The sequence below is a fragment of the Cervus elaphus genome, chromosome 14 (genome assembly GCF_910594005.1).
Source record: "Cervus elaphus chromosome 14, mCerEla1.1, whole genome shotgun sequence".
Taxonomy (NCBI): domain Eukaryota; kingdom Metazoa; phylum Chordata; class Mammalia; order Artiodactyla; family Cervidae; genus Cervus; species Cervus elaphus.
Window position 1 is genome coordinate 29,967,477 of NC_057828.1, and position 15,644 is coordinate 29,983,120.

The 15,644-nt window shown below is 41.6% G+C and overlaps 1 pseudogene; it reads right to left on the reverse strand.

Annotated features, from left to right (window-relative positions):
- Nucleotides 1-1,514: 1,514 nt before the first annotated feature.
- LOC122708084 lies at nt 1,515-5,509 on the reverse strand (annotated as a pseudogene).
- Between the last annotated feature and the right edge of the window lie 10,135 nt (nt 5,510-15,644).

Sequence of the window (15,644 nt, forward strand, 5' to 3'; positions counted from 1 at the left end):
GATGTGGAGACAAGGGAACCCTCTTCCCCGTTGATGGGAATGCAAACTGACATAGTCACTGTGAACAATATGGAGATTCCTCAAAAAACTAGGAATAAAACTACCATATGAGGCAACAATCACACTATCGGGTATATACCCTGAGGAAGCCAAAATTGAAAAATACACATGTACCCCCCAATGTTCATTGCAGCACTATTTACGACAGCTAGGACACGGAAGGAACCTAGATGCCCATCAACAGATGAATGGATAAAGAAGTTGTGGTACATACACACAATGGACTGTTACTAAGCCATAAAAAGGAATGTGTTGGACTCAGTTCTAATAAGGTGGATGAACCTAGAGCCTATTATACAGAGTGAAGTAAGTCAGAAAGAGAAAAACAAATACCATACATTATCACATAAATGTGGGCTTCCCTGGTGGCTCAGAGGGTAAAGAATCCGCCTGCAATGCGGGAGACTGGGTTCAATCCCTGGGTTGGGAAGATCCCCTGGAGGAGGGCATGGCAACTCACTCCAGTATTCTTGCCTGGAGAATCTCCACAGACAGAGGAGTCTGGCGGACTACAGTCCATGGGGTCACAAAGAGTCAGACACGACTGAATGACTAAGCATACAATGCAGAAATATGGAATCTAGAAAGATGGTACTGATGAACCTATTTGCATGGCAGTAATGGAGACACAGACATAGAGAATAGACTTATGGACACAGTGGAGGAAGAAGAGGGTGGGGCAAATGGAGAGAGTAGCATTGAAACATATACATTACCATATGTAAAATTAGATAGTCAGTGGAAATTTGCTATATAGTGCAGGGAGCTCAAATTCAGTGCTCTGGGATAACCTAGAGGGGTGGGATGGGATGGGAGGTGGGAGGGAAGTTCAAGAGGGAGGGAATATACATATACCTATGGCTGATTCATGTTGATATATGGTAGAAACTAATACAATATTTTTAAGCAATTATCCCCCAATTAGAAATAAATTTTTAAAAAAGAAAAGAAAAATAAAAGGAATTAGTGTCACTACACTAAGTAGTACTGCTTCACTCTTTGACGGTGCTTTTGTTTCCAGCTAATAAAATCTGATGGAAGTGTTAGTTGCTCAGTCATGTCCAACTGTTTTTGGAGAGGGTTCAGGGCATGTTAGGATGGGGGCCGGGAGAGGTGAGGCTGCAGGTAAGGCAAGTGTGAGCTGACCCCCGCCACCTCCTCAGGTCACAGTCTGCAAGCTTTTCATCTTCTCTGGGTTCCACCTCCTTTCTCCAGGAGTCTACTCCCTATGGGGGCCTCCCACCTTTGAGTCTGTGGAGAAGGAGTGGGTGACCCCTGATCGCCTGGGGGTTACGACCTCTCCAGAGTTGGGCCCAGGGGTGGGGTGGGTGATCTGTCCAAGGTTACTCAGAGGGTCGGTGGCAGGACTGGGACTCACACCAGGCCTCCTGGGTCCCCTTAGGAGTCACATTCCCAGCACCTGAGTCCCCAGGGCCCCTATCTCACAAAGTTGGTCAGGGAGCTACAGCATACTCCTCCTTGACAGGCATTGGGAAGGGGGCACCCAGGAGGCTGGCGGAGCTGGTCCTCAAATGGTCGCACAGCTGGAGTGTGGGGTCACATCCTGGGCTGGCAGGGATGGCTGTGGGGGTGCTGCTGCTGTTGCTTCTTCTGGTTCACTTTGTGCTCCTTTGCCTGCCAGTTTTGGAACCAGATCTTCACGTGACTTTCAGTAAGCCCCCGTTAGCAGCCAGCTCTGATTTTCCCTGGATGGTGATGTAATGACTGTACAGGAATTCCTTCTCCAGCTCCAGGCACTGGTGATCAGTGTAGCTGTTTTGTTGTTTTAGTCCCTAAGTTGTGTCTGACCCTTTTGCAATCTCATGGACTATAGCCCGTCAGGCTCCTCTGTCCATGGGATTTCTCGGGCAAGAATACTGGAATGGGTTGCCATTTCCTTCTCCAGGCGATCTTCCAGACCCAGGGGTCAAACCCGTGTCTCTTGCACTGGCAGGCAGATTCTTTAATATGAGCCATCAGGGAAGCCAGTTTGGTGTAGACTACATAGTTTTTGTCTTTGGTCCTGGTCTTACCCCTGCCATTGCCACCTTCAGCTGCCAGGCTACACCACATCCACTCACAGGAAATCTGGCTTTGCCCTCCGGGTGAGGACGGAATGCCTGGGCTGCAGAGGGACTGCACCAGGAGGCCAGGGCCAGGCCCCGGGGATGTGGGCGCCACGCACTAAAGCTGCATGTGTGTGTTGGTCGCTCAGTCATGGTCAACTGTTGGCAACCCCATGGGCTATAGCCTGCCAGGGCCCTTTGTCCATGGGATTCTCCAGGCAAGAATACTGGAGTGGGTTGCCATTCCCTTCTCCAGGGGAATCTTCCTGACCCAGAAATCAAACCCTGGTCTCCCACATTGGAGGCATATTCTTTACCTTCTGAGCCACCAGGGAAGCCTATAAAGCTCAGAGGAGGCCTAAAAGCCAGGGGGGGTGGACTGGCGGTGGGAGCCCATTTGCCCCTTGGTGCAGAGAAGGGTGCATCTGAGTAGCTGGTGAAGTCTGGGTACTGCAGGAGCCTGGGGTCGAGGTCAGGTTTGGGGTGTGGGAAATGTAGGCTTGTGGGCCCAGGCTGAGACGTGGGCCTGGCAGGTCCAGGTTCCCAGGGGAATCCATGTCCAGCACACAGCCCACCAAGCACGTAGGCCACGTCAGGTACACGGTGTACACGCCTCTCCCCGCTGTGTCTGCTGGGCCCTGCAGGCTTGGAGCAACTATTCACCTGCACTCCTGGCCCTTATAGATGCTTTTCAATTGACCATTGAAAGAAGTGCTCCTTCCTTTAAATTTTTTTTCTTTTTCTTTTCTGCATTGGCTCTGTGGTATCCTTGAGTTTCTTACACCTGGAAAGCACCACAGTGGAATTCCAGACAGGAGAGGGCTGGTCTTTTCTTATAGTGTGAAGGAAGATTTTGAAAGGAAGGCTAGGAAAGGCAAATCTTTATGACAATTAGCAAAGATTATAGCTATAATTAAGCTATAATAAAGTATAATTATAGCTATATTATTAGCTATATATAAAGATCTGGGTATATGAACAGATTCCTTTAACATCATCACTAACCTCATGCTCCTGAGTCAGTACTTCATCTGCAGGTACTAGTTTGAAGACCATTTCTTGGCCTACCACCAAAACAGTAGAGGTGGAATGAAATGATAGACAAGACACAGTTCGGGGGTAGAATCCTCAGAACTTGATAATAAATTGAATTGGGGTAGAGAGTAAGGGAGAAGTGAGTGTCAAGGAAGACTCGACAGTAGAGCTGCTATTTGTTGAGACAGAGAAGACAAGGGAAGAAGACGGCTTCATAGTTTTTTTATCTTGTTTTGTTTTAGACAATTTATTGATTGATATTTTATTAAGTTATAACTTTAATGTTTTGGCTAAGTTCATTAAATAGAAATGATTATTGGCACATAAGGTAACATTATTTCCAAAATGATTTCCTCTTTTAAAATATCTTTCCTCACCCTCAACATTCAAATTCTTAGCAGCTTCTCAGACTTAAATTCATATTCAAATTTTATTGTGACGAGCTGAATGATTACATATTCAAGCTTAATTGATATGAATAGTGGGAAGTTTATTCTAACACAGTTGTAGCTATAGTAGAATGCAGCAAAACTCTATATTGCTTTTCTTCTGTGGCCCCTACCAAGAAATACAAAGAAGGGACCCGTGCGTCCTGTGTGCCTAGCTCAGTGCCTGGTACATAGTAAGTGCTCAGTAAATAGTTGAGTCACATATAGGATATTCACCTACTAAATTTTTTATAAGACATTTAAAAAGAAATGGGGCATTTTTACATAGACACATAAACACACAATTCAACCATTTCTTAGGATTCCTTTAGCTTGCCAACTAAACAATTTAGCTCACCACCCAGTTCTATAAGAATGAAGTCCTTAGCCACTGCAGTCGCTGATCTTCAACACACCCTGAAAAGAATTCCAGACAGAGAGCAGGAATGAGGTGCTCTGTGCTCTAGGGAAATTTGGTAGACCAGGCCTTCAGGTAGTTAGATCTTTTCAGAAGACTTCATGAGCCTGATTTTTTTAGTATCTTCTCACATCTAGAACAGCACTAAAATCATTAACAGAGACATCTGCTCCTTATGACTATCAGCAACCTTCTCTGCACTAGCAGCAAACCTCTGCCAAAAGGTATGTTTGCACGTATTCCCCTTCATCAAAATCACATATATACTGACCTCTGCCAGACTCCCACCTCTGGCAAGCAGATCCTCAGAGCCATGAGAGGCTGTGTCCTGGACTATAGTCCTCATAATCACCTCCACTCCAACGAAACTTAACTCACAGCTCTCAGTTTGGGTATCTATTTTCAGTCCACACACTCTTACACTCATATTATATTCCCATATATAACCTTTCAGTAATAACTGAGGCTTTTAAAAGGTAAGTTTATGCCCACATGAGGGCTTCCCTGATGGCTCAGAGGTTAAAGTATATGCCTGCAATGCAGGAAACCCCTGGGTCGGGAATATCTCCTGAAAAAGGAAATGGCAACCCACTCTAATATTCTTGCCTGGAGAATCCCATGGATGGAGGAGCCTGGTGGGCTAAGAGTCGCAGAGAGTCAAGGGGTTGCAAAGAGTCGGACACGACTGAGCGACTTCATTTCACTCACTTATGCCCACATGAACTTAATTTAATACACTTATTTAATAAACAAAGTTTATTAATTCAATAAGCTTATTATTTAATAAGCTTGTTAAATATTAATATGTTCACAACATAAACGTTTTGAAAATATTAAAAAGCCATTCTTTTCAAAGGTCCCTGCTGCTGCTGCTAAGCCGCTTCAGTCGTGTCCGACTCTGTGCGACCCCATAGACGCAGCCCGCCAGGCTCCCCCGTCCCTGGGATTCTCCCTCCAGGCAAGAACACTGGAGTGGGTTGCCAGTTCCTTCTCCAATGCATGAAAGTGAAAAGTGAAAGTGAAGTCGCTCAGTCGTGTCCGACTCTTAGCGACCCCATTGACTGTAGCCCACCGGGCTTCTCCATCCATGGGATTTTCCAGGCAAGAGTACTGGAGTGGGGTGCCATCGCCTTCTCCATCAAAGTCCCAGAGAGGCCCATTCTTCAATGTCTCCATTTTTCTTGTGGAAGTGGTCGATATGTTACACTGGGGTCTTTAACTTGTGCAAAATATCACATCTGCTTTTAGTGCACATGTCTGTCCCCACCCTCTTCCTGCTCGGCCAGTGTCGTGAAGCCCTTTGCGGCTGTGACATCGCTGGCGTGGGAACCGAGAAAGACTGGCCACTTCATCCGCCGCTTCAGCGCCTGCTCTGATCCTGCCCCATGCCCCCAGCATGCATTGCGCTGGCCTTGAGGCCCCGCCCCTGAAACCGCCAGCCCCGGCGCCCTGGGGTTTGCAGGTGGGTCTCCAGGCGGTCCTCCTCGGTTCTTCAAGGGCATCCTCGCTTGGCGCTTTCCTTTCCAGCGTGTGCGGGCCGAACCTGCACCATTCAGCCCTAAAATGGGCCCAGGCGGCCACTGGGCCACAGAGCAGCGGGTAAGGGCCTCGGGGACTGCGTTCCATAACGGCTAGGACGAGGGGCCTCGGGGGGCCGGTGACCGTTGGTTTGCGGGGCTGCCTGAAAACGGAAGGCCCCAACGTTCCCAGCTCCTGCCTCTGAGTACCACCGACAGTATTCGCACCACAGTCGTTGCGCACCGCCCTGCGCCAGGCGCCAGACAACCGTCCCTGCCCTCGAGGGGCTTGTCTTCCTGGCGCAGGGCTTGTCGGTTTCTGTTTATCAGGCTGAGTGAGCTCTCTTCTATTCCTACCTCAATGTGAGCTTGGTGTTTATATCCCCAATAAGTGAGTAATGAACTCAAAAAATTTGCCGCCATTTATTGCGTAGTATATACTTACACATATGTGTGTACACGTGATACGAATATAGATGAATATGTGTGTGATTTTATGTGGGTAAATAGACTTCAAAGAATTAAATATTTTTTATTACATTAATAACATTCATAGATGTACTTGCATTCATAGGATAAACTCCATTAAGATATGTATCAGTACATGTGTATGTATCATATGTGTACATAGGCAGACATTGTTGGATTTGATTTGTTAATATTTTATTTAGGATATTTGCACTTATATTCATAAGTGTTATTGTCTATATAATGTTTTGGTGCAGTATACAGTACTTGTCTGGCTTGGCAATCATTGCTCTTTAAGTTTCAAGAAATGAGTTCATTGACTTTTCTTCTTTACTTGTGAAGTTTGTATATTATAAGGATTTTCTGTTCTTTGCTTGTTTGATAAACCTCGCCTGTGAAACACTTTCAGCCTTGTGTCTGTCACTTTTTGGGTAAATGAGAGCCTTTTGTGTACTTTTCTGTTTTTCCTTCATCAACTTTTGATTTTATTGATCTTGATTGTTTTCTGTTATACTGATTTCCCCGCTTTTAAGCTTGTTCAGTTTCTAGCTTCTTTATTGAATCTTTTATTTACTTGTGATCTTTAAAATACTAAATTTAATGCTCTTCTTATTTTTAATTTCTAAGAGCTGCTAAAACTGCATCCATGAACTTTGAATATGTGATATTTTATTTTCTGAATGGTTCTAACTAGAGAGTAATTTCCATTTTTATTTTCTTTTTAATCTATTGGTTTATTTAGGAGTGCTATTTCAAGTCTTCAAACTAGACAGTGTTTTAAAAATCTGTTTTTATTTTTGACATTATTTGCTTTATGTTAGAAAATGTAGTCTACATAATATATCTTTGAAGTGTATTAAGTCTTTGGTTACCTAGCATATCATCAATTTTTATAAGTATTTTATGTGATTTGAAAGGAAAGTAAATTCTTTATTAGGTACAGGGTTTCCTCTATTTATATTGTTGCTTTTGTTTAGTTGCTAAGTCATGTCTGACTCTTTTGCGACCCTATGGACTGTAGCCCAAGACTGTTCATTGAGAGGGTCAAATCTTGTGTATATGTACTACTTTTTTTGCTCACTTGATCTATAGATCATTGAGATAGGTTGAAATATCTCACCATGTTTTTGTGAAATGTCAAGTTTCCTGTAATTCTGTCAGGCTTTGCTTTGTATATTTTGAGGCAATCTTAGGTATGTAAAAATTATAAGTATTATAGCTCTTTGATGGATTGTTCCTTCTATTATTATGTTGAGTCTCAACTTCTCCTTATTAATGCCTTTCCTTTAATTTCTATTTTGTCTGATAGAATGTTGTTAAATCAGTGTTGTTCTGATTACCACTGGCATGGTGTAGTATTTTCTGTTTCTTTGTTTCTTTGTTGTGGTAAAATATGCATGACATAATATGTCTAAATGTATATTTCAGGGGCATTAAATTGTTCTGTGACTATTACCACAATCCATCTTCACAACTTTCATCATCTGCAACTGAAATTCTGTACTTATTTAACACTAATTCTTCATTACTGCTTTTGTCTCCTGATATCCAGTATACTACTCTGTGTCCATGAATTTGACTATTCTAGAAACCTCATTCAAGTGGAATTGTAGAAGTTTTGTCTTTTGTGTTTGGAATATTTACTTAGCATGATGGCTTCTAGGTTCATCCTAGAAGTGTTGTGGTCTGTGTCAGGATATCGTTTTTGATGTTCTGTGGTCTGTGTCATTTTTTAAGACTGAATAATTCCATTGTATGTATGTACCTACTTTCTTTAGTCATTCATCTGTTAATGGATATTTGGATTGTTTTTACCTTTTGGCTTTTATGAATAATGCTGCTGTGAACATTGGTGTACAAATATCTGTTTGAATCACTGCCTTTGATTCTTTTGGTATTTACCTAGGAGTGGAATTGTTGGATCATATGGTAATTCTGTGTTTAATTTCTTGAAGTACCATGACAGTTTTCCATAGCAACTGCATCATTTTCCTTTCTCACCAGCATCCATTTCTTTATTTTGAACTTTTTGATATGCTTTTGCTTTGTGGGTGGGTTTTATAAGCAACATTTATAGCTACATTGTCTAGTTTGATTGTCCAATCTGTCTTTAAATAAATGGAATGAATCCACTTTTATTATTGTGATTACTGAAGAAACAGGGCCAGATTTACTTCTCTTTTGTGTTTTTTGTATATCACACTTCCCTGTCTGCTGCTGAAATTTTCTGAATCATCTATACCCCTCCTGTCTGTCTTTCTGTCAGTCATTCTATGTGTTATTTATTTTTCCAGCTCTGTTTAGGCTCCATAGATTATGTTATTTTAATGTGTTACCTTAGTACATATTTGTCCATAAAATTTTCTGACAAAGTCAGTCATTTTAAAAATATTTGTTTCTGTTGACAATAACAATAATCTGTTGTGTTTTTTTCATAACAAGGATCTTAAGGTACAATGCTCATTAAACTTCTTCCCACCCAACCCTGTTATTGTTTCAGTATTTTAATTTTAAAATGTAATCTTTCATTATATTTACAGACATAATACATATTTTTAAAATGGTTATTTCAGTAATCTTTTCTGATACAATGTTCTTTCATTTAAAAGACCACTTTTGTGGTGGTTAAAGGTGTAGATCCTGGATTTGTATCCAGGTTCACCACTTATTTTGTGCTTTGATTTCTTTCTTTTTTTTTTTTTGCATATATATTTGATACTTGTGCAAATACAGCCACAGGATGAAGTAGAATTGCTAGCTCAAAGGGAAGTGTATTTTACATCTTGACTGACAGACTCAAATGGGCTTTTCTTTCTTTTTTTTTTTTTCATTTATTTTTATTAGTTGAGGGCTAATTACTTCACAACATTTCAGTGGGTTTTGTCATACATTGACATGAATCAGCCATGGAGTTACATGTATTCCCCATCCCGATCCCCCCTCCCACCTCCCTCTCCACCCGATTCCTCTGGGTCTTCCCAATGTGTGCTTTGATTTCTTTATGTCAAGTGAGTGTAATACCAGTTTACTCATGTTAAGTGGGTTTAAGACTAGTACCTAACTCAGAGAGACTTTGTGAGGATTTAATAAGTGAATATGTGTAACTATGTCTTTGTCTCCCATTGTTAATTGGAATTACCACAAATTTAGTGGCTCAGAGCAACACAAATGTATTATTTTACAGTTCTGGAGGTCAGAAGTCTAAAATGTGTAAAATGTGTTCAGTGTTCCTTTTTGGAGGCTCTCAGGGAGAATCTATTTCCTTAGCTGTTCTGCCCTTCAGAGGTTGCCTACATTCCTTGGCTTGTAGTCCCTTCTCTTATCTTTAAAGCCTGCAGCACTGTATCTTCTCTTCTCTGATCTCGACTTTCATGCTCACATCTTTCTCTGCCTTTGATCTTCCTGTCTCCCTCTTGTGTGGTTCCTTATGATTATGTTGAAAACACTGGATAATCCAGAATAATCTCCCCAGTTTGAGATTTTAGTTTAATTACATCTGCAAAGTCCCTTTTACCACATAAGGTAACTTATTCATGGGTTCTGGGTGGTTAGGATGTGGACATCTTTGGGAAGGCCATTGTTCATTCTGCCACCTTGTATACATCTCATCTCTATGTCACTTTTCTTTGTGCTGAAGTACATCCTTAATTCTGTTAAGTGAGGGTCTGTAGGTGACACTCTCAGTCTTTTTACATATTCAACAATATAAACTTCTTGATGGGCAGTTGTTTTTGTTTCAGCATTATTAAGACATTAATCTATTGTCTGTTGGTAACTTTTCTAACAAACCAATAAATGATACACTTTTGGCCTCTTTTTTTTTTTAATAGAGTGGGTAGGATTTTCATATGCACCAGATTGTATTGTATTGTATTGTATTGTATTGATGGCATCCTGTCATCATTGATCATTGCATGGGTCTTTAAAAACTAATAAATTGTTCAAGTTATAAAACAGACACCTGCAAATTCACCACATAAGAAGTAGGTTATTAGCAACATTTATCTTCAAATTTTTCCCTTATTTTATCTCTCTGCCTTCTATAATTCCTCAAGAATTTTGTGTTTATTATTGTCAACCGGAAGGACCACAAACTATAAAGAGGCCAAAAATTTATTAATGGGGGTCTTAGAATTGCAGTTGGGGGAACCACAGTTTTGGAGGAAGCCAGAACAGTGTCCCATTGGAGGAAAATGGGTAGAGTTTTTATGGAGGGGGGGAATGGGAAGTTCTTGCAGGTTTAAACGAATTGTTTATCAACAGTTTGAATTGGAGGAACATTTGTTACATATATGCAATTGGCTTATCAAGCACATCTCATATGTTACTAGGGAAAGGTATATTTTCTTTAGTCCAGAAAAGTCCAGTTCTTAGCGTATTTCAGCAACTCAGCAACTGTTCAGCAGTTTTATTTTAGAGTGTTCAGCAGGAGTTCAGCAAGGGCAGTAACTGTGGAGGTCCTCAGATCTCCATCATTCCTGATTTAGTTCTTTTCATGTTATCTCGAAGTATTAAAAGCTTTTAAAATCACATGTGTATATCTACAGTATATTTCTTAGCTTAACTATTTTTGAAGTTTACAAAAAAGAATAATATTCTGAGTGAGTTTTCTAATAATTCCTCTTACCAATGATATTTTACCAAGGTTAATTGTTTTATTTTTACTCTAGTATAATATTTCATTGTGTTATTAGATCATAATTTGTTTATTCTCTTAGTGATGGGCTTTTAGTGTTGTTTCCAGCTTTTAGATATTATTCTCAAGGCTACTGTGGAAGATCTTGTACATGTCTTCTACTGCACATGTGAAAAAGTTTTTTTGTGTGTGTGTGTTTGTGTGTGTGTATGTATGTAGGTATGCGTGCATGCCAAGCACTTCATCATGTCTGACTCTTTGCAGCCTCATGGACTGCAGCATGCCAGGCTTACTTATCCTTCCCTATCTCCTGAATTTTGCTCACACTTGTGTCCATTGTAGGTATGTGTGTGTGTGCTAAAGTCGCTTCAGTCATGCTCTACTCTTTGTGACCCTATGGACCGTAGTCCTCCAGGCTCCTCTGTCCATGGGATTCTCCAGGCAAGAATACTTGAGAGGGTCGCCACGCTCTCTTTCAGGGGATCGTCCCGACCCAAGAATCGAACCCATCTCTTATGTCTCCTGCATTGGCAGGCGGGTTCTTTACCACTAGTACCACTTGGGGAGCCAGCCCATTGTAGGTGTATTAGGATGTAATTGCTGAGATATAGGATAATGTTCAGTTTTTAAAGAAGATGCCAAACTTTTCTGGAGTGGTTATATACTCCTACCAGCAATCTAAGAGATATTACTAATGTCCATCCTCTCTGCTTGATGTTATCAAACTTCTTTTGCCAGTTGAATTACAGAAATGTTGACTTATGATCTTAATTTGCATGATCCTGATTACTAATGACATTGAACATTACTTCTTATGTTTATTTCTTCTTCTGTGAAATGCCTGTACATATCATTTGCCTGTGTAACTGTTTTAGTCATTTTTTTTTAGTGTAGTTCTTTTTTTGTTCTTGAGACTAATTTTTTGTGATATATATATTAGATGTCACTTCAGTTTATTGCTGTTTAACAAATCACTCTAAAATTCAGTGGCTTAAATCAAGAACGATTTATTATTTCTCTAGGCTTCTAGGCTCAGATGGGTGTTTTTGTAGCTTCATATGGCCCTGGGTCACTCATCTGACTATATTTATTTGATGGCTGGGTGGGCCTGGAAGGTTCAAAAGGTCTTCACTCATGTCTGGTTGTTCAGAACTTTTCTGTGTGGCTGATGACTTGGAGCATGCGTTGTCTCAGCAGGGTAGTTGGATTTCTCCCACAGTTCTTCGCTTCAAGAAGGAGAGGGGAAGCTAGCAGGACTCTTAAGGGCTAGGCCTGGAACTGGCATAAAGTTATTTTAACAGGTTTCTGTTGGTCAAAAGAAATCACTAAGACAAGCTCTGCTTCAAGAGAAGGAGAGATAGACTCCACTTTGTGATAAATAGACATGCGTGTGGGAATTGTGGTTATCTTTGGAGACTATGTACCACATATATTTTACAGATATCATTTCACAGTATACAGCTTGTCTTTACTTTATTAAAAGTGAGATTTATCAAAAATTCTTTATTTTAATACAGTTAAGTTTATAGACTTTTATATATACTCTTGTTTAAAAATCTTTCCTTTCCCCCCATCAGAGAAATATTAAATATCTTTTAAAGTTTTAATTTTGATATTTAAGTACTTAATTACTCTGGAGTTAAATTTTTATTTTGTTTTGTTTGTATATTTGGGGTGAATGAGAATATGTTCAGTTTCATTTTATTCCCATGTGATCCTTTTTTTCTCGATCAGTTTTTCCCACTGATTTGACATGTCCTTTTTTTTTTTTTTGGTCATTTTCATGTATTTAGTTGTGGTGTCTTCTTTTTCACTTAGAGAAATCCCTTTAACATTTTTTGTAAAACTAGTTTGGTAGTGATGGGCTCTTTTAGCTTTTGCTTGCATGTAAAACTCATAATCTTTCCATCAAATCTGAATGAAAGCCTTACTGAATAGATTATTCCTATTTTCCCCCTTTTATCACTTCAGATATATCATGCCACTCTCTTCTGGCCTCCAGAGTTTCTGCTGAAAGTTACCTACGAGCCTTATAGCCTTGTTGCTTTTTTCTTGCTGCTTTTAATAGTCTCTTTAATTTTTACTATTTTAATTACATGTGTCTTGATTGGTCCTCTCTGTGTTGATCCTGTTTGGGACTCTCTGTGCTTCCTGGACCTGGAATCCCTTTCCGAAGTTAGGAAAGTTTTCAGCTACTATGTCTTCTCTCTCTTTTCTCCTTTTGGGGTCTCTATAGTGTGAATGTTAGTATGTTTGATGTCCCAGTGAAAGTAGCTTAGTTGTGTCCAGCTCTTTGTGACCCCATGGACTGTAGCGTGCAAGTCTCCTCTGTCCTTGGAATTATCCCAGCCAGAATACTGGAGTGGGTAGCCGTTTCCTTTTCCAGGGGATCTTCCCAGCCCCGGGATGTAATCCAGTCTCCCGCATTGCAGGCGGATTCTTTACCAGCTGAGCTACCAGGGAAGCCTACATATCTCTTAAATTGTCATCTTTTTTTTTTTCTGTTCCTTTTCAGTTATTTCCTCTACCTGTCTTCCAGCTCATGATCTGTTCCTCTCTATCATTTAGTCTACTGATCATTCCTTCTAGTGTATTTTTCATTTCAGCACTGTATTATTCATCTCTGGTCCTTCTTTATATTTTAAACTCTTTGTTAAAAATTTCTCACTCTGTTCATCCCAAATCCTCCTGAGTTCTTTGATCATCTTTATGGTCACTACCCTGAACTCTTTCTCAAGTAGATTGTCTGTCTCCATTTAATTCTTCTAGGGTTTTACCTTGTTCCTTTGTTTGGAACATGTTTCTCTGTTTTCTCATTTTGCCTAACTTGTTCTTATTTCCATGTGTTTTGTAGGTTTGTTACATTTCCTGACTTTGGAAAAGTGGCCTTTTATGGGGATGTCCTCTGTAACCTAGCTGAGCATTCCCCCTCGTCAAAGAGCTATATTGTTTAGGGGTGTGCATGAGTCCTTATGTTGTGGTGAATTGACACTTGTGGGTGGTCTAGGCCTGGCTAGCCCCCGAGCTGGTCGGTCGCTAGACAGGCCCTGCCTTGTGTAGAGGTTGCTGGCTACTGATTGATGGGGTTGGGTGGGGTCCCAAGGTGGCTGGCTGTAGAGTCCTGGCAGACTTGAAGCTGGTGTCAACCTGTTAGTAGGTGGGATTGGATCCTGGGGCCACTGACTGAAGGGACCAAAGCGTCCCAGAGCTAGTGTTGACTTGCTGGTGGTTGGGGCTCGTTCCTGACACAGCTGGCTGAGGGATCCAGGGTGTCTTAGGGCTGGGATTAGCCCGCTGGCAGGGTAGTCTAGGTCCTGCCATGGCAGGCTGTGAAACTGCAGTGGTCCTGGAGCACATGCTAGCCAACTGGCATGTGACGCTGGTACCAGAACTAGTGCTGGCCCTCTGATGGGCAGTGCTAGAATTTGAGGTCTCTGGCTACAGGGTCCAGGGCTCCTGGAGCTGGTATTTAGGCCTACCATAGGTGGAGCTGAGGCCCAGGAGGTCTCAGAGCTGGTTTCCTGGTGTATGTAGGCCGGCCTTAGGGCTGGCTGCCCTCTGGTGGGCAGTGCTGGAATCTGGAGTCTCTGGCTACAGGGCCCTGGGAGTCCAGAAGTTGATGTGTTGCCCACTGGTGGGAGGGGCATGGCCCAGGAGGGCCTGGGGCTGGTGCTGGCCTACTGGTGAGTGGGAGCTGGGTTCCAGGGTCTCTGGTGAAGAGGGTCTTGTCCTGGGGCAGCTGTGGGTCCAGCACCCCTATAGCAGCCAGCCTGCTGGTGGTGGGGCTTTGTTCCCACTTGGGCTAGTTACTTGGCTTGAGGTGTCCCAGTACTGGTGCTGACAGGTAGGTGGGTGGGGGTGCGTTCTGGCACTAATATGCTAGAGAGAAATTCCACAGTGGTGCTTGCTAGTGTCCTTGTCCTCATGGTAGAACTAGTTCCCTAAAGTGACTGCTCCCAGTGTCTGTGTCCCCAGGATGAGCTCCAGTTGCCTCCTGCCTCTCTGGAATGCTCTCCAGAATCATCAGATAAAGTGTGACCCAGGTTCCTTTCAACTTACTACTTTTGCCCTGAGTCCCAGAGCATGTGGGATTTTATGTGCACCCATTAAGAGTGGAGTTCCTGTTCCCTCAGCCCTCTGGGTGTCCTGAAAGTAAATTCAGCTGACTTTCAAAGCCATATTTTCTGGGGGCTCATATTCCTGATGCAGGATCCCTGGACTAGAGATGCTGATGTGGGGCATGGACCCCTCACTCCTCTGTATTTGTAATTTGTGAGTTGCTCACTAGGGGTCTGAGGCTTAACTGTACCCTGTCTCTGCCCTTCCTTTTTTTTTTTTATCTTTCGTCACAACTAAAGATAATGGTATTTTCTGCTAGATTCCAGTCTTTCTTATCAATAATTGCTCTGTTTGTAATTTTTGTGTGCCCATAGGAGGAGGTGAGCTCAGGGTCTGCCTTCTCTGCCATCTTGGCTAAATTCCTATTGATTTTGTAACCTACAACTTTACTGAATTTGTTTATTAATTCTAACTGAACTAATCTTTTCATCTTCAAAGCCAGGCAGCAGTAGACTATTGTGAAATAATAAGAAACACATTGGCCTCTGCCCCTGGTTCCTGACACAGGACTGCTTGAATTTCTGGACTGGTTCCTGACACAAGACTGCAGATTTCTGTAATATACCTTGAAGTCAGAAAGTGTGATACCTGTAGCTTTATTCTTTTTTCCAAAAAAGGCTTTGATTATTGAGGGTCTTTCGTGGTTCCAAGAAAAGCATTTTTTTTTTATTTTTATGAAAAATGCTATTGGAATTTTGATAGGGATAGCATTGGATATGTTGATTGTTTGGGGATGTATGGGCATTTTAATATTAGTTACTGTAATATGTGAACATGAGCTAACTTTCCATAATTTTGTGTTTTGCTTCAGTTTCTTTCATCTGTGTCTTATAGTTTTCAGTGCACAGGTCTTTTAATTTCCTTGGTTAAATTTGTTCTTCAGAATTTATCTTTTTT